We start from the raw sequence: 20,623 nt of genomic DNA on the forward strand, positions 1-20,623 counted from the left end.
TAGGACAACTGACTCTGAACTGACATAGCAGGGCCACACAGGTCACTAGTAGAGGAACTGGCATTGGGATCTGAACATATCTCAGCTTTTATTTATATTTATATTTATTTTTATTTTTAAACGTTTTTATTTTATTTTATTTTTTATAAATTTATTTTTTATTGGTGTTCAATTTGCCAACATATAGAATAACACCCAGTGCTCATCCCGTCAAGTGCCCACCTCAGTGCCCATCACCCAGTCACCCCCACCCCCCACCCTCCTCCCCTTCCACCACCCCTAGTTCGTTTCCCAGAGTTAGGAGTCTTCATCTTCTGTCTCCCTTTCTGATATTTCCTACCCATTTCTTCTCCCTTTCCTTCTATTCCCTTTCACTATTATTTATATTCCCCAAATGAATGAGACCATATAATGTTTGTCCTTTTCTGATTGACTTATTTCACTCAGCATAATACCCTCTAGTTCCATCCACATCTAAGCAAATGGTGGGTATTTGTCATTTCTAATGGCTGAGGAATATTCCATTGTATACATAGACCACAGCTTCTTTATCCATATATCTCAGTTTTTGATCACAGTGATGGAGTCTAGAAATTGAGCCCATCATTTAGCCTGAGAATCTCTGAAGGGCTAGCAGATGCTCAGTAGAGACAACAGCTGGGGAGGGAGGAAAGGAAAACTCAGTGTATTCCAACTGTGCTTTGATTGTGAAGGAGTCTGACTTACTGTTTGGGAATTTTTCCTAATAAAGATGGATGTGCCTCTACCGTCAACATCACCCCCAAGTTCCTCTCTGTCTTTCTGTCCACCAGTTCCCTTCCTGATCCAGGCTTTTAATTCCAGCAGTCAATGGGTGGGTACTGTCTGGATTCCTAAAGAGTTTATGCTACTAGAATATTCCCACCCGGAGATGTCTGCTATCCAGTGATGTCATACATTAGAACCAAGCAAGGAAGGAGATGGGCTGGAGGACATGGGATGATAGATGTACATGGAAGTGGGTGGCACAGCTTCATAGCAGGTGCTTAGCATGTTCGGTGTTCTCCTTTCCTTTACGAATGTCTCCTTTCCCACAGTCTCCGTCTCTAATTTTCTCTTCTGGTGGCTCTTATTTTATCCCAGACCATCCATGAAAATGATACATCACCTTTTCAACTCCTGCTCCCACCATCAGGACAACGAGCTCCCTCCTGCTGCTCAGCACCCACCTTCCCTCTGCATGGCACCCTCTCTCACCACACCCTGATGCTTCTCCCTTCTTTGCTGACCTCAAGGTGAGGATGTAGGGCTTTTGAGGCCCCTTATTTCATTATTACTAGAACCTGAGATTTGGTTTCCTGCTTCAGAAGCTACACGGCAAAGGAAGACAGTGGAAGGAAGAGAGGTTTGGCATGCTGGCTGGTGCCAAAGATTTGGTTAGGTCTTTAAGGCCAGAGTCCAAGTGACTTGGGATCAGGGTAAGAATACACATTTGAGATTCATGGAGGAAACACCCATCTCTCAGGCAGGGGGGATCTCAGAGAGCAATTTATTAACTAATGATAATCCCTTCCATATGTTCCAGCACTTCACAGCTCACCAAGGCTTCCTCGTATATTAATCTCATTTGATTTTTACCTCAGCTCTCAGGGGCTGCCAGGAAAATATCATCATTCCCATCCTACACACACTGTGCACTTCTTAGTAAGGGGACCAAAGTTGTGTGACTTGTCCACAGTCACTCACACTTTTTGTGTTAAGAACCAGGGCTGAAGCCTGGGTTTTCAGAATTGTGAAGAGCCTATGAGTGAGGCAGGTAGATAAAACACCTAACAAAAAAAATGTCTTGTACAATTCTGTTTTCTGCAAGTCCTAGTCTATATCCTCATTTCCTTTCTGGATCCTGGACTTCTTCTCTGTTTTCATTCACTATCGTGGAAACATAGATGAAACAGAGTGATGTAGAGAACAGGAAAGGAGGAGGAAAGCGGCTCTTGCTCTCCTGGGACTGCTTCTAACACAGGCTGATGCCTTGTGAAACCTGTGTCTAGCCTGACGTTGGTAGGTGTAATCAGCAGAGACTGGGGAATGGTGTCCATCTCCACCTTGGCTTCACTGCCTCCCTCCCTTCCCACCCTGATTTTGTGGTTTGTTAATTGCTTGAGACAAGGGAATGGGAGGTGTCCAGGCTGTGTCTTCTGGTTCAATCTTACCTCTCCCTGGCCCTTAAACATTTCTCAGAGGCCCTATCAGAGAATAAGAGACAGACTGTAGACCTCATCCTTCCTGGGCTTGCACTTAGGTACCAGAATTATCTCCCCCTACAAACCTTCCCCAGGCTCCCACCCACCCAGCCACCCTCACCCGCCCAACTTCCTGGAAATCTCTGTTCCTCTAAAGCAGGCTTTGGCTTTGTTCCCAGAATCAGACAGAATGAAAACGCTTTCTAAGAAAAACATGAACAAGGGAATTACATTCTGATCTGATGTTCCTTCATCAAGACAATTGTGTTTGCTCTTCAACAACATTGCTTTATTCCTTTTTCTGTAAAGGCTGCTCCGCTAGGTCAAAAAAGTAACTGGAATTTGTTTTCTCCCTAGTAATTAAAAAACAAAATCCAACCCATATGAATTGCTATCTTATTCTGGTAAAATGTCATTAATTGTCCTGTTAGCACTGTTGTACAATAGCCTGGAATGATGGTCCTGGGAAGTCTGTGGGTATCTCTTCTTTGAAAATATTTAAAGGATTGAGAAACCCTGAAGAGATCCTGGATTATGACTCTCTCTGTTCTCTACCCATAGCTCAAATTGTGTTCTTTCATAGTCCAATTACTGAATCCCTCTTACTGCCACCATCTTTGGATAAGGCTCTCAAGCAGCATGACTGTTGCCCAATGTCTAGTGCTCCAAAACACCCATTCTTTCCCCTCCCTAACTGCCGGCAGCACAGTACATACTGTGTTGTTTGGATGTTGACCTCATTTGATCTTCAAATCATCGTTGAAACTGGCTTTCCCATAGGAAAAGAACTTCAGGTCACAGACTACAACCATTGTGTTTATCTCACACAATATTGTTCTGAAGGCTTCTGTCAACTTAATTCAAGTGTGAAGCACTAAGCTGGCGCTCAATAGAAGTTGGGGAGCAGTTTAACTACAGGATATACTGTTTATTACTTTAAAATTGGAGCTGCTTCCTTTAGTAGCAATGTGGGGCTATCTGCCAAGCCCTGTGTTGGATGCTGCAGATACCAAGATGGCTATGAACAGTCCCAGCCTTGGACTCTAAAGAAATTCTTATTGGGTTTTCATTTCTCAGTTTATAGGTCTTTCATCTAGACTCTGCCTTTAGGATTACTCAACTGCTATATTATGATTAATTTTTGTTTCAGCCCTTACCTGTGTCTTAGACCTCTTAAAAAAGTAGCAAAAGCAATGGTGAGAACAAAGGGAAGCATAGATTTGAGTTCTGTTCTTAATTCACTCTGGGACTGTAGATTTTTCTCTTCTCCGATCTCAGTGAATCTTTATGCAACATGAGAGGAATAGGGATGCAAGGGACCCTAGAGATAAAGTCATTCCTGGTTGAAAGATACAAATATTTATTAAGAGATGACTATGCCAAGATGTTGGAGATGGAAAGGCACTTGAAATTTGGTCCCTGACCCTGATGGGCTTATCGTCTAGCAACAGAACAATCTGTCTTGTGCCTAGCACATGCCTTGAACTTGGTAATTACTGGTGGATATTAATTTGGGCAGGGATTTAGGACTTGTTCTTTTACCACATTTGCTATTTCCAAGTGCAACTGATCACCTTTCTACCTTCTGTTTCTGGAGGAGAAAGATATGTTCTGATATAGGTCCTGAGTATTCCCATAAGATCTATAACTGGCTTCATGATGTAGAAAAAATAAAAATAAAAAAATAAAAAACCCCAAAACATTGAATTAAAGCTGGAACATCCAGTTCCATAACTTTGGGTAAGTCATAGCCTTCTTTTGTCCTCTTCTGGTAATGAATGGTTTAAATTAGATGAGTTCTGGGGTCCCTCCCACTCTAGCATTCTTTGAGCTGAAGATCATGGCCACATCACTTGGCCATTCTACCGGTGTCCTGGCTCTCTTCTCAGGAACATGTGTCTAAACTGAGATGTTTAATTGTCTCTTCTCCTGCCCTTTTCTCCCTTTGACTCTATCCCCAGTTTCTGTACTCCAGATCCACTGCCTTGGGCCTGCCATATGTATGTCTGCTTCCCAGCTTCTCAGTTCCTCCTTATTTTCCTGTTCTGCTCTCTCCTTCTTGGAATCAGAATCTCTCTCTCCTTGAATTTTCCCAATCCTCCTAATCTGACTGATGAATGCCACCTTGTCCCCCTCAGCTTGAACTATATTGTGCTCCTGTGAATATATCTCCTTTAAAGCTTTATGGCATCTATTTTACAAGCAATGTAAAAATGAGGATGCTAATTCTTAATTTTTACACTCAACTCCTTACAAACTATCCCTTTGTATTTCAGTCATTTCTATTGCTACTCAAGGTTACATAACCTCACTCTATGTACCTGGCCCCATGTCCTCTACTGCTGGCTAAAATGCTTCTGTAATTGGTGACTAGTATAGCACATAAGCATGTATTAGGGAAAAAAAAAACAACTTTCAAAGATGTTGTAGGAATCTACAGCTGCTTTGTCTGAGTAGCTGGTTATTCATTTGGCAGCTTGCATTTTTGTTTAACATTGATAACTAAATACTTGTTTATTAATAACTAAATACTATTTACCTATTTAGGTAATGAGTATTTACTCATTAATTTGGAACATTGTTGCCCTCTTGAAAATTTTTCTCAGAGGCATTTAAATTTATTTTAATCCCTTGATAATCAAGTTGCTATATTTTGCTTACTTAAGTCATAACAAAATAACTTAAAACTATTAAAATCAACTTTTTTTACATTACTTCAGGGAAAAAATTACCCTTTTTAATCTACACCTTCTTTGTCAATAACTTGCATTTTCCCAGAGTAATAGTGGTTTTGATAACATGTTTTTTTTTTTTTTGTATAATATTGGATTCCTTAAGAGGGCAATTAACACAGTATAGCAGAAGACACTGTCATTAAACTTTTCATTATTGTTTTATTTTGCATTTTTCTCTTGCCATAGTTTAGAAAGTGTGAGAGGCGGAACTCTCTGTGGGTAAGAGACAGGCAAGATGGTCTTGGAAGAGCTGGGATGGCAACTGGAGGCAAGACATGGATGCTTACAGGTAGGAGGAAATTCCCCTCCTGTCCACCCAAGTGCAGGAAGGGACTGACATCAATCCTGCAAAACTGGAACTAGACAATCCCGAGGACTTAGCAGTAAGACAGCATTTTCTTTTCAGTTGATGGCTTTAGTCAGTGAATGAGACACAATTTAAGGAGAAAAAGTATCAGTGATCAAACTTCAGAAGTTTCCAAAGACGAATCCCAGGGTCAATTCATCTGAGATGTAGTACAATGGAGAATACATTTAACATTCTAAGACAAACAGGGAAAATTCCATCTCTTGGGTGAGTTAAAACCCTCCCATGGGCCTTATTGGCAGATAAGCCCCACCTTGCCCAGACTGAGACATTTTCTGACCTGGGGTCTTTGTCTCATGTTATCTTTTGTTTCCACTCCCTCTTGCTATCCCCAGTCCAACAGACAAAAATGCCTCACACATATTCCCTCCTTCTTGTTTCTCCTCAACTTCCCTCCTAGTTGTGAGTAGTGTATCATTCCTCTCAGAGTCTCCAGTCCTTCATCCTATGCCTCCACTGCTAGCAGTACTTTCTAGTCAGTCCAGCACACCAAGAGTCAGCATTTAGTATTAGTCAGTGGTAAGACCTCAGGGAGATTAGGTGAGCACATAGCCCAGAGAAGCCTCTGGGAGGGAAGTGAGGGTAGCCATTTTGATGGATGTCTGAGATTTAAAGGACAAATAAAGAGTGGGGAGGGCATTTCTTCCAAATGCAGAGAAGACATCATTTGCAAAGGCAAGAGCCAGACTACCTGACTAGGATGCTATGAAACTGCAAAGTGAGCCTTGGGATTTTTAGTAGGTTGGTTTTTGACTGGAGAGAAAAATGGGAGAGGAGTAAAGAGCCTTAAGGCAGATGAAATTCAAGAGGTAGTGATGGGCCACAGTAAGCAATTCAGAGTTTATCAAGAGATAAGGGAAGCAGTTCTTTCAACAGAGAATGCCAAGGTCAGACTCAGTCAGAGCTCTGGGTTTATCTTGTGTCACACTCCATTCTCTACACCCAACTCCATACACCTATTCCTGCATACCTCCCTACCATGTCCACCACCACTCCACCTCTAACACCACCACCTCCCTACCCTATCACCTCTGCTAACCCCTTCACCACCACTCCCATCACAACCTCCTCTATCACTATGTCCCTCCCCATATCTCCCTTACACTTTCCTCACCCCTACCCCCGCGTCCCCCGACTTTGACGACCCAATTCTACTACCACTTCATCCAGACTTCTACCACCACCATTTCTCTCACCGCAGGAGTACATTTCCAGTGGTTACCAACTGACCATACTATCATTTATTCATGGAGTATGTGCCACTGCCTCCCCCACCACCAGCACCACCACCTCCACCATAAGGGGTATGCTGAGTTACTGTCTTTGTTCTCCTGGGAATAGCTTTGTCGGGGTAAAAGGGAAGATCAAGGAGGCGGCTTGTGTTTCTTCTCTGCACATCTCATACATTTTTCCACTGCTTATCAGCAGAATTGACTATGAAAACACAACTTATTTTTGTTCCTGTGACTACCACTCAATTGAACTCACTGGGAACTAAGCAGCATAGGCATCCAAAGTGTTCTGCAAATGGGACCTAAGGCCCCATCTCCTTTGAGGAAGGTGTTCTGGTCTACTGGTCCTTTCCAGATGAGACCTCTAGCTCCAATGCCAGCCAACTGGATTTCATGAGAGAAAATTCTCCCACAGTGAGTTAAATGGCTGAGAAGTAAAAGGGCCAAAGGTAGGACTGGAATCTGCCAGTTCTTAAACAGGTGACCAGGGTCCTTATTTCTTTTTAGAATTTTTTTTAAATTTTTATTTATTTATGATAGTCACACACAGAGAGAGAGAGAGAAGCAGAGACACAGGCAGAGGGAGAAGCAGGCTCCATACACCGGGAGCCCGACGTGGGATTCGATCCCGGGTCTCCAGGATCAAGCCCTGGGCCAAAGGCAGGCGCTAAACCGCTGCACCACCCAGGGATCCCCCCAGGGTCCTTATTTCTTACCCGGGCCCCCACTTTTCTATCTGCAAAATTAAAACATTGGAGTCATTGATCCTAAGAACTCCTTGCATTTACTACTTGAGGATTGACTCTTCTTGGGCTAAGCTCACCACAAGAGCAAGAAGTTAGTGAGGATGTTTTCTCTCAATGTGGTCTCCCAGGAAAGGACTCACCCATGTTCTTGAGAAATCAATGTTCCTTTCTCAGGATCAGATGGGACTTTTAGACCAGGGTAAGTCTATATCCAGCTCTCAGCTGGCAATACCATTATCTATTTATTGAGCATTATCATTGATTTGTTGAGTGCCAGCCAGACACTATGCTAAATATTTTTCAAGCCTCTTGTCATTTTATCCTTCTAGCAATCTTATGAGATATATACTACTGAGATCCTCTTTATAGAAGAGGAAACTGAAGTTTGGAGAAACAAGTCATTCAGGAATCATTATGGAACAGAGAAATAGCAGAGCAAGCCAGGACCACCACAGCTACCTTATTTTCATGCTCTGTGCAAAATATGCAAAATGGAAATGTGGGATTCCTTGTTCAAAAGACAGGAAAAAATTGTCATTAAATGTGTTATAAAATATAGAGCTATTTCCATTCTTTCACAAAGTCTTTTAACTTGTTATGGTATTTTTAATTTACTGTATTTAATGTTGTAAGTGAAGGAAAATTAAAACCAGATATTATTAGCATAGATTTTATTGTTCACCCCTATATTGTGCAATAATACCTTTAAATGCAAATATAAGAGCATTGTACTCCTGTGAAGAATCACTGAATTACACAATTCATATTTTGTAGCTCCTATGTACACACGTTTCATTCTTACCAGAACAATGTAAAAACTGCACAAAACTAGTTCCAATAATTTTACTTAACTTTTTAATAAAAAAAACACTATCTTGAGTTGCCAGTGAGTACAGAAGGCTGAGAAGGAATGGAACAGTGAGTTGCCCAAATGTTCCTTTTCTTTCTGTCATCCTTCTCCATGCATGTGGTTGACTAACAGGGAAGTAACATGAGTAATAAAGGATGTGATAAGATTCCTTACTTACTGTTGTTTCTTGGAATGGCATCGCCTTCGAAGCAAGTTGCACATGAAGCATTCCAATGGCAAATGTGGCTTCTCTGGGCTGCTGGAGGCCCAATTCACTCCGTCATAGCCACCACCTGCTCACCTGGTACTTGCTTTGAGTCTCACCAAACTCCAGTTCATTGTGGTTCTACCAGAATGCTGTGTTCATGGGATTTATGAACATTATATGCAAATAGAGTGCCAAGAAACAGCAGGAAACACTTGTTCTGTGGCTTCCTCATGCTCCATGGTCCCATTGAACTTCACTTACAAAACCCAAGTACAAAGATACAATTACTAAGGATTTTGCCATGGCAATGGCAGAACAATAAACCAAGCATAGGGGCCTTGTCAGTATAAGGCTCTGGGGGATGCACTAGCTTTGTGCCCCTAAAGCCAGCCTTGACCAAGACTTGCACTTGAATCCACTTCAGCACAAATCTCACTCTAACCCGCTGTGATATGTTGACTCCAGCTGAATTCAAGGAGTTATAACTAACTCAAGGAGTTAGACCCTTCAGACTTTATTCTTCCCATGTGGTCAGTAGTTTTAAAATATGCCCATAAATTATTTACCTCTCTTAAGTATGGACTATACTCAGTGATTTACTTGTTACAAATATAATGAGGCTAAATGAGGGAGTAAGACTTCCAAGAATAAAAGAAAGACACTACACCTTCAGTTTTCCTTTCTTGTTTTGATCACTTGTTCTGGGGGAGGCCAGCTGCCATAACATGAGGACATAGCCCTAAGGAGAGCTCCCCATGCAGAACAACCAAGGTCACTTGATATAGGCCAGTCAAGAACTAAAACTTCTTGCTAATAGTCATGTGAGTGTGCCATCTTAGAGACAGATCCTTCAGCCTCCATCAAGGCCTTCATAAGATTTCAATCTTGGCTAACATTTTAACTACAATCTCAACAAGAAGCCTCTGTGTTTTGGGATAATTGACTATACAGCAATAGACAACTAATATACCACTGTTTTAAATAGAATTATACCCTTAGTACAATTCAAAGAATCAAAGCTATTTCCAGGAGTTGTTCTGGCAATGTTAGAAGTCTTGGGAGATCTGAAAATGGACAAGAGACAAGCCTCTACTTATAGGGTACACAGTAGAGAGAAGAAGCAGAAGATACTCAAATTTATAGGTGTCATTTCTTTTAGGCATCATTTAATAAGATCAGGGCTTATTTCCTGCTCTTGATAGTTGGTGGATCCAACATCTACCACCATGCCCAAACACTCACCAGAAGGAGAAGAATTGCTAATCTGATTGTTGGTTTAGTAACAGATGATATAGGCACCCTAGGGTGTATTCCTTGGTGCCGACTTCAAGTTTCACTGCCATTTGGAGGACCAAGTTGAGGCACATTCTACACAGTTCCTCAACAGACTCCAACAGTAGTAAGCCTCAGCAGCTCAGACCCTTTTCTCCATCCCTGTCTCACTCCACCAACCTCTGTGTATTAGCTCCCTGCAGTCACCCCTGGGGGGACCTGGATGGAGGTGTTGGAACAAAATCAAGACAGTTGGTCAGTTTGGCATTTTGGCAGGCCATGCTTTACAAGTGAGTGAAGTTGCTGTCTCCTAAAAAGAAAGGAAGTTCAGACTTCTCTCTACTTTTCTTCTCTTACACGACAGAATGATTGACCACAGGCCAATGGCCTTGGTAGTTCATAGCCTAAGGAAAAAAATGTGTATTTTCTCACTGTTCACAACACTATTTTTCTCTTGTCATTTTTATGTATGCTTCAAATTGGGCTTTCCTTATAGCACTAATGCTTATTAAGACGTTATCCTGAGGTTGAAGGTTAGTTAGCTGTGAGAGAAGCAGAGATCTACCTAGGATGGGATCAGCAACATACAGGTACCAGAAATCTTCACTGCATAAAGTCTAATATTAAAAAGCACAAAACCACTGGAAGCCTGGATCATTTGTACTTAGCAGTGGGTCCATTTTCTTGGTCTAGTAGTCTAAGGGACTGGTGTCCCTAGACTAGAAGAGGCAGATAGTATCATGGCTGAGGATGGAATTAGATCACAGAGAAGGAGATTTATTTAGGGTATAGCTGTAATTGACAGGATAAGTTGTGGGGGGCTAGCTTTAGCAGCCATGAGTCTTAGTTGTTTTTTTAAGTAGCTAGTATATCTGTTTATTTTAGCAGTATTGACAGTGATCACCAGGTTTAACAAAAATAGGGACTCAACTGGGAAAAGACAACTGGAAGGAGTACATATCTGATATTGATGGGAATGGTTATTTCTATTCAAGAGGTCAGAGGAGGGGTTTTTTTGGTCTCCCCAAGAGTCCTGAAGAAGCTCCACTTCTCTCCAACTTCCAAATGTATCCAGACAGGACAGGACTGCTGTCAGAACTGCTTATATCACAAGCATTATCATGGTCTTTGAGGTTTGGGTTGTCCTGGGCAGTATAACATTTTTGATGGCTAGGCATTCACAAGTATTCTGTTCTCCGTCCTGCTCTGTCTGTGGCAGGGACTGAAGAAGTGCCAGCCTTTTGGGGGGTGTAGGGAGGAACCTTTTACACTTTGCCCCTCTGAGTCTAGAGAGGTAGAACTTTCTCCCAACATAATGTAAAGGGAAATCCTGACTCTTTATCAATCGAGGTAGACATAACCTGGGTGTTTGTGGGAGCCTGAAGTTGTGGGGACTATATTTCTTCATTGATTAATGCTTTGAAGATCACAGTCCTAGCAAGGCTCTTGCTTCTTTTTTCTGCTTCCCCAAGGGAACAGATGGAGCAAGCTTATTGTATTTGGTAATGTACTTGAACTTCATGTAGTAACTCCCCAGGACACTGCCTCCCTGCAGTGGGGAACATGCCATTTTCCAATGTATCTGCCTCTAGCTGACCCTGCTGTGTAGATGAGATGTCTTTATTCAGCAGGAAATAACCAGAAGCCCCACTTTGGACATATACTTTGCTTCCTCCATTCCAACCATTTCTAGAGGTGGACACTGAGGAATTATATTTGGGGCTGCTATATCTATATATATATATATATATATATATATATATATATATATATATTACAAACACAAATATTCATATACATATTTTTGAATCATTTGAAAGTCAGTTACAGACTTTCTACTTTATTCCTAAACACTACTATGCCACAGCGTGTACTTCCTGAAAATGATGACATTCTCTTATATAAACACGAAACAATGATCAAAACCAGGAAATTAATATTGATGCAGTGTAGATAGGATCTAATCTACAGGCCTTATTTATATTTTGCCAAATGTTCCAGTGATGTTTTTAATAACGGAAGAAAATTCTGGATCATGCTTGGCTTTTGATTGCCATGTCCCTCGAAGCTGCTTTAATTTAGCAGTCCCTCAGTCTTTGCCATTGATGAAAGTGACAATTGAGGAGGATGCAAACCCCAGTTATTTGGTAGAAGGTTTCTCAAGCTGGGTTTGCCTGATGTTTCTTCTCGGTTAGATTTAGGTTACATGACTTTGGCAAAAAACCCACAGATGTGATGCTGTTTTCTTCTCAACGCATTAGATGAGGAGGCACCTGGCATCTATGTGTCTCATATCTGGAGGTGCTTTTCTTGATCTTTTGGTTAAGATGGTGTCTACCCAGTTCCTCCACTAAAAAGTCACTATTTTCTTGCTTGTAATAGATAACTACCTTGAGGTGGGAGGGGACAGTGAGATTATAGAAGTATCCTGGTACTGCTTAAATTCCCACGTGTTAGTTTTAGCATTCATTGGGGATTTTGTTTAAATCAATTATTATTATACTGGTTACCTAAGAGTAATGTTCTAATTCCATCATTCTTTCTATGATTATTTGTTGCTTTTCTTCTGTGAGAAAAGCATCCCCTTCTTATCTATTTTGTTTATTAATTCATTCACCCATTTGGGTCAGTGTAGACTAATGGATTTTCTTCTCTTCAGTGGATTGCATTCCTTTGCTCTGATTATTTGGAGCTCAGATTGTCCCAGATTTTGCCAATCCAAGCTCTTTCATACTGGCTTCTATGTCCATCTGACATATCTGCATCATCCTTTGTGCACTTCCTTTCTTTTTGGCACAAAATATTTTCTTTTTTTTTTTTTGCCTTTCTTTTTTTTTTAATTTATTTTTTATTTGTGTTCAATTTACTAACATACAGAATAACCCCCAGTGCCCGTCACCCATTCACTCCCACCCCCCGCCCTCCTCCCCTTCTACCACCCTTAGTTCGTTTCCCAGAGTTAGCAGTCTTTACGTTCTGTTTCCCTTTCTGATATTTCCCACACATTTCTTCTCCCTTCCCTTATATTCCCTTTCACTATTATTTATATTCCCCAAATGAATGAGAACATATAATGTTTGTCCTTTTTCGATTGACTTACTTCACTCAGCATAATACCCTCCAGTTCCATCCACATTGAAGCAAATGGTGGGTATTTGTCATTTCTAATAGCTGAGTAATATTCCATTGTATACATAGACCACATCTTCTTTATCCATTCATCTTTCGTTGGACACCGAGGCTCCTTCCACAGTTTGGCTATCGTGGCCATTGCTGCTATAAACATCGGGGTGCAGGTGTCCCGGCGTTTCATTGCATCTGTATCTTTGGGGTAAATCCCCAGTAGTGCAATTGCTGGGTCGTAGGACAGGTCTATTTTTAACTCTTTGAGGAACCTCCACACAGTTTTCCAGAGTGGCTGCACCAGTTCACATTCCCACCAACAGTGCAAGAGGGTTCCCTTTTCTCCGCATACTCTCCAACATTTGTGGTTTCCTGCCTTGTTAATTTGCCCCATTCTCACTGGCGTGAGGTGGTATCTCATTGTGGTTTTGATTTGTATTTCCCTGATGGCAAGTGATGCAGAGCATTTTCTCATGTGCATGTTGGCCATGTCTATGTCTTCCTCTGTGAGATTTCTGTTCATGTCTTTTGCCCATTTCATGATTGGATTGTTTGTTTCTTTGGTGTTGAGTTTAATAAGTTCTTTATAGATCTTGGAAACTAGCCCTTTATCTGATATGTCATTTGCAAATATCTTCTCCCATTCTGTAGGTTGTCTTTTAGTTTTGTTGACTGTATCCTTTGCTGTGCAAAAGCTTCTTATCTTGATGAAGTCCCAATAGTTCATTTTTGCTTTTGTTTCTTTTGCCTTCGTGGATGTATCTTGCAAGAAGTTACTGTGGCCGAGTTCAAAAAGGGTGTTGCCTGTGTTCTCCTCTAGGATTTTGATGGAATCTTGTCTCACATTTAGATCTTTCATCCATTTTGAGTTTATCTTTGTGTATGGTGCAAGAGAGTGGTCTAGTTTCATTCTTCTGCATGTGGATGTCCAATGTTCCCAGCACCATTTATTGAAGAGACTGTCTTTCTTCCAATGGATAGTCTTTCCTCCTTTATCGAATATTAGTTGACCATAAAGTTCAGGGTCCACTTCTGGGTTCTCTATTCTGTTCCATTGATCTATGTGTCTGTTTTTGTGCCAGTACCACACTGTCTTGATGACCACAGCTTTGTAGTACAACCTGAAATCTGGCATTGTGATGCCCCCAGATATGGTTTTCTTTTTTAAAATTCCCCTGGCTATTCGGGGTCTTTTCTGATTCCACACAAATCTTAAAATAATTTGTTCTAACTCTCTGAAGAAAGTCCATGGTATTTTGATAGGGATTGCATTAAACGTGTATATTGCCCTGGGTAACATTGACATTTTCACAATATTAATTTTGTCAATCCATGAGCATGGAATATTTTTCCATCTCTTTGTGTCTTCCTCCATTTCTTTCAGAAGCGTTCTATAGTTTTTAGGGTATAGATCCTTTACCTCTTTGGTTAGGTTTATTCCTAGGTATCTGATGCTTTTGGGTGCAATTGTAAATGGGATTGACTCCTTAATTTCTCTTTCTTCAGTCTCATTTTTAGTGTATAGAAATGCCACTGATTTCTAGGCATTGATTTTGTGTCCTGCCACGCTACCGAATTGCTGTATGAGTTCTAGCAATCTTGGGGTGGAGACTTTTTTCATCTTGTTTTGTATTTTTCCCTACTCTAGCCCCGGAATCCACCATTTCTCAAAAACGTCTTGGTTCCTTTTAGTGGCAAATGGCATTTAGATCAATGCTATGGGCATGATTGCTTCTAAATCCTATCAGCAAATATAAAAAAACGGATGTATGCATGCATATACACTCATACATACAAGTTCATGTGTGTGCAAATATAATATCTACATGCTTGAAACTATGAGTTTCCATGGATCCCCCCACGCAAGTTCAGTGGCATAGGATTCTTTCCATTCTTTCCCGTATCTAGCTGGAACTTCCTTATCTAACAGTGAGAAATATGGCATCTATTCTCTACAATATATGCACTTATTTGCTCAGTACATTAAAAGTATTTTAAAAATTGCTAACCCGTGTTTCTTTGAATAAAAAGAACCTACTAACTAAAGTTCAATGTTTATTTAAAAATTGTTGGTGTTTTCCCTTGAGCCTTAGGGCATACAGTGTAAATACTATGTTCAGAAGCTATACAGGCTAGATTTTCTTTCCCACTTTAGCCTGGTTATATTATTTATTTGATTTTTGGCTTGGTCCACTTGCTTTTGTTTGAATCACATTTTAGGATTTTTTTCCTCCTCTCCTCGCTGAATTAAAAAAAAAGTCTATGTGAAATGTTAATACAATAGCCCAAGTCTGAAGTGCACAACAGATATGTGTCAAAACATGAGATTCTCCCAGTTTCATCTATCCTTTCAACCTCCTTCTCACTCACCCTTTATAAGTAACAGTGGTGGACAGAATTCTAAAATGACCCTCAATGACTTTGGCCATTTTAAAGGCCCACCCCTTCGAGTGTGCATGGAACTTGTACATATGGTGAGTTATCACTCTCATGATTATGTTATAAGGCAAAAGAGAGATTTGTCTAATCACATGAGTTCTTTCAAAGCAGAATTTTCTCAGTCTGGAATCAGAAGTCAGAGCCACTCAAAAGATTTGACACATCATTGCTGTCTTGAAGATGGGAGGATCGTGTGGCAAGGAGTAGAGGCAGAGCCAAGAATCTGAGCAGCCTCTGGCTAAGAGCCAGCAAGAAAACGTGGACCCTGAATCCTGCAACATCAAGAAACTGATTTCTACCAGCAATCTGCATACACTTGGAAGTGGGTTCTTCCCCAGAATCTCCAGATAAGAATTCAGACTGGCGGACACCTTGATTTCGTCTGCATGAGACTCTCAGCAAAACCCCAGTCAAGCCCACCCAGACTTCTGGCCTACAGAACAGTGAGTTAATAGATGGGTTTTGTCTTCAGCCACTGCAGTAATACACAATAACATAGCAACCGGTCAATTTAGTTTCTAGTTTATCCTTATGGTATTATTATTATTTTTGTGAGTAGACACATGTCATTGGCTTTTTTATCCTTCTCCCTTAAACAAAGGTAAGCATACCATTTATACTCCATTGTAGTTTGCTTTTTTCACTTAATATATCCTGAAAATTGGGATCCCTGGATGGTTCAGTGGTTTAGTCCCTGCCTTTGGTACTGGAGTCCCAGGATCTAGTCCCACATCAGATTCCAGCATGGAACCTGCTTTTCCCTCTGCCTATGTCTCTGCCTCTCTCCCTCTGTGTCTTTCATGAATAAATAAATAAAATCTTAAATATATATATATATATATATATATATATATATATATATATTCTGAAAATCCCTCAACCTTAGTTCAGAGAATTCTTTCTTCATTGCTTCTTCCTGTAACAGAGTACTTGACTGTGTGATTATAACACAGTTTATGAAACAACTTTCTTATGTCTGGTTATATAAGCTGTTTCCCATAGTTTGCGATTGTAAATAGTGCTGCAATGTATAACCTCTTCCCATCCTCAAGGAAATTTCTAGACGTGATACTTCCAGGCCAAAAGTACACATGTACACATGATTTTATTCAATATTGCCACATTTCTCTCATAAGGCTTGTACCATGATGACATTCCTGCCAGCAATGGAGTTATGTTGATGAATGTGTTTTGTATAGTTTATTTTTCTCCCTTGGGTATTTTTTTGGGAATTTTAATGGGAACATCAGATGTACACAAGCAGCCATACCTAAGCTCCAATCTATTAAATATTTCAGAGGATTTTTTTTCTTTTTCATAAATGTTGACAAATAACTTTCCAGAAAAATTGTTCTATATTCTCCCAACAGTATATGTGAGAGCCTGTAGGAAGGAACTGATTTTAATCTTTTAAAAAAGTGTAATTAGGCAACACTGAATAAACGTTTTGACCAAATAAGAAATGAGAGAATGTTAAAATCATACTTGTTTGAAATAAAAGGTGAAGGTAAATATTACCATTATTGTAAAATAAAGCATGGGGATATAAAAATATTCTGGAATTTTGCTTAAAAATTCAGTTATAATGATAAGTTTTACTGTGAAATATTTAAGTTTTTAAACTTTGAATTACAGTGCTAGAATAGTATTTTCTCAGAACAGTCAGGTGTCATATTGCTCATGCGTTCATTACTGAACACTGAATGTAATATTAAATAGGATCTCTTTCATTTGTGATCGGTGGTGAAGTAAGGTACTTTGGGAGTAGTGATTTTTTTTTTCTAACATTTTCTTTCTTCACATTTTATTTATTTATTTTTTAAAGATTTATCCATTCCCTTTATTTTTTTAATAATAAATTTATTTTTTATTGATGTTCAATTTGCCAACATACAGAATAACACCCAGTGCTCATCCCATCAAGTGCCCCCCTCAGTGCCCGCCACCCAGTCACCTCCACCCTCCGCCCTCCTCCCCTTCCACCACCCCTAGTTCATTTCCCAGAGTTAGGAGTCTTCCATGTTCTGTCTCCCTTTCTGATATTCCCTACCCATTTCTTCTCCCTTCCCCTCTATTCCCTTTCACTATTTCTTATATTCCCCAAATGAATGAGACCATATAATGTTTGTCCTTCTCCAATTGACTTATTTCACTCAACATAATACCCTCCAGTTCCATCCACGTCGAAGCAAATGGTAGGTATTTGTCATTTCTAATGGCTGAGGAATATTCCAGTGTATACATAAACCACATCTTCTTTATCCATTCATCTTTCGATGGACACCGAGGCTCCTTCCACAGTGTGGCTGTTGTGGCCATTGCTTCTAGAAACATCGGGGTGCAGGTGTCCCGGCGTTTCACTGCATCTGTATCTTTGGGGTAAATCCCCAGTAGTGCAATTGCTGGGTCGTAGGGCAGGTCTATTTTTAACTCTTTGAGGAACCTCCACACAGTTTTCCAGAGTGGCTGCACCAGTTCACATTCCCACCAACAGTGCAAGAGGGTTCCCTTTTCTCCACATCCTCTCCAGCATTTGTGGTTTCCTGCCTTGTTAATTTTCCACATTCTCACTGGTGTGAGGTAGTATCTCATTGTGGTTTTGATTTGTATTTCCCTGATGGCAAGTGATGCAGAGCATTTTCTCATGTGCACTTGTTGGCCATGTCTATGTCTTCCTCTGTGAGATTTCTGTTCATGTCTTTTGCCCATTTCGTGACTGGATTGTTTGTTTCTTTGGTGTTGAGTTTAATAAGTTCTTTATAGATCTTGGTTACTAGCCCTTTATCTGATAGGTCATTTGCAAATATCTTCTCCCATTCTGTAGGTTTGGGACTTCATCAAGATAAGAAGCTTTTGCACAGCAAAGGATACAGTCAACAAAACTAAAAGACAACCTACAGAATGAGAGAAGATATCCATTCACTTTAGAGAGAGTGGGCTGAGAGGAGAGGCAGAAAGAGAGAATCATCAAGCAGACTCCTTGCTGAGTGGAGAGCTCCACACAGGGCTTGATCCTCTGACCCATGAGATTATGACCTGAGCCAAAACAGTCTGACGTTCAACCGATTGAGCCACCCAGGCACCCTTATATTCTTTATTATGTCAATATGGAATATATCAAGGATGTTGATCTTTTGTCTTTAATAAATTTTGAGATGACAAAGTAAGCCTTCTGCTTTTATACTTAGAAAGTTAATAAAGTTTGTATTGTCTTGAGTGATTCATGACCTGAATCTAATTAAATAATTAAAAATTAAATATGGTGCTTGAAGTTTATTTTGTATTTTGCTTCATGTTAATTTTATTTTATAAATGCAAGTATACCAAAAAATTCACAAAGATCAAAATTATGACCAAAATATGTCTATCCAGGAAGATATCTTATTATTCTGACTCATTATTATTGAAATGTCTATAAGTATATTACCTCAAAAAGCATGCTCTTTCTAAATTTATCGAGCTAATATATTCTTTCAATTTTAATATTAACTGGAAATGCATTTTTCCCATTTATTTTGCTAATTGAAGATTCTTAGCAATTGTTTTATGTTCATGAGATTAACAGCTTTCATAATTGTTATAATTATTCCATCACTCTTTCAATAAGTTACATACATGTCTACCTCAAAGGACAAAGATTTTCAACACTTAGCACAGAGGGAACTCATCATTGAAAGCTACACTTATTATACTTACCTGATTCTGTGTATAAATATGCATCGTTCATATTACTAGTGTTGTTATGCCGACTATTTCTGATAGGACCCTATTAGATCACATGATTTTAATTACACAAAAGTTGAGAAGTGGCAGGATTAATGTTGAAGAAGAAAGAAGCTAAAGTTGAAGGGCTGATGTTTTTGAGAATACCAAGGCTGGAGCCAAATGTATGTATCCCTAAAATATATGATTTTAATTTAACTCTTATTTCTGGAGTACTATTCTCTCTTAGTTCAGTATGTGACTCTCCTAGCTGCTCATTAACTAATAGTTATTGATTCCCTACTGCCCTCACTTCTGGGATTACTTATTTTGCATGCATGTGTGTGCATGATTTAAATTATACTTGTGTGTTTATGCCACCCATGAGTACAGGAGAAAAATTTACTGTGCTGAGTGCTGAGTATAGAGTCCCCCCCTTTCCGACGCCCATGTTTTCAAGATAAGCAACCCACAACTATTAGTTGAATAACTATTTTGAATGATTCATTAACTTGGCAACTATTTATTGAATATCATTAATTATATTAGCATTTACTCATATTAATCATAGGCATAATTGTTATCGTAGGATAAGGAAACATTGACTCCAGCCCCAGGGAATTTACAACTACAGGCTGAATTAGCCACTGTAAAACTTCAAGATTAAACGTCCACAATTGTGCATGACTGGTATACCAATGTTTATTGGTAAAGATCATTTTACATCATCCTTCAATCAAAGAGAAGGGAATATCCTTATCCTTTTGAGTGACATTCACATATCTTTATTACATAGAAATATACTTTTCATAATATACTTCAATACTTCATTTGTTGTTTTACACTTACTAATATATTTCTTTTTCCTCTATGAGTGTTCTTCTTTCCTTTACCAAATGGAAAACAGATTGTTTTGAATCTAGACTCTATGTTATTTTCTGCCTGAGGAATAACTACTTTCTATGGCATAAATTTCAGGTATAGCTGAAGGCGCAGGAGGGTTCCTGGCTGCTTTCTTGTGTAGCGGAAGAGATACTATGTATGTGTCTTTGCATCTTGAAGGAAACCTAACTGCCATCCAGCAATGTTCTGTTCTCTGGCTGTCTCTCTGCCACCACCTTATTCTGTAACCTGGACTTAATCTCCTTCTAGCAGAACACAAAGTATATGCAAATCCATCATTCTTTCATCCTTCAACAGCTCCTTACTGAAGTATCATCAACTGAGTTTAGCTTACTGTCTTGCATATATTTGTAAAAGATGACTTACTACTGTCTGGTCTCTTAGAGAAATTAAAGGGGAAAAAAAGACCTCTAACAAATCCTCCCTAGATACAGAAACTTGCATGGGAAGGAGTGTTATGTGGGTTCAGATGCATTAGCAACATGGCCAGTGTTTTATTTTATTTTTTAAAGATTTTTTTTATTTATCTGACGCACAAAGAGAGAGCACACAAGAAGGGGGAGCAGGAGTGGTAGGTAGCAGGAAAAGGAGAAGCAGACTCCCCACTGAACAGGGAGTCTGATGTGGGGCTCAGTCTCAGGACCCTGGGATCATGACCTAAGCCAAAGGCAGACCCTTAACCAGCTGAGCCACCCAGGCACCCCAACGTGGTCAGTATTTTAAAGAATTCAGATTTTTTTTTACCTATTTCTATTTAGAGGAAGCTAGATTTGTCTTTACTGAGAATGTTCTGTGTACAAATGGAAACCTTTCTGCCAGATGAG

This window comes from Canis lupus, chromosome 37, assembly GCF_011100685.1.
Source record: "Canis lupus familiaris isolate Mischka breed German Shepherd chromosome 37, alternate assembly UU_Cfam_GSD_1.0, whole genome shotgun sequence".
Taxonomy (NCBI): domain Eukaryota; kingdom Metazoa; phylum Chordata; class Mammalia; order Carnivora; family Canidae; genus Canis; species Canis lupus.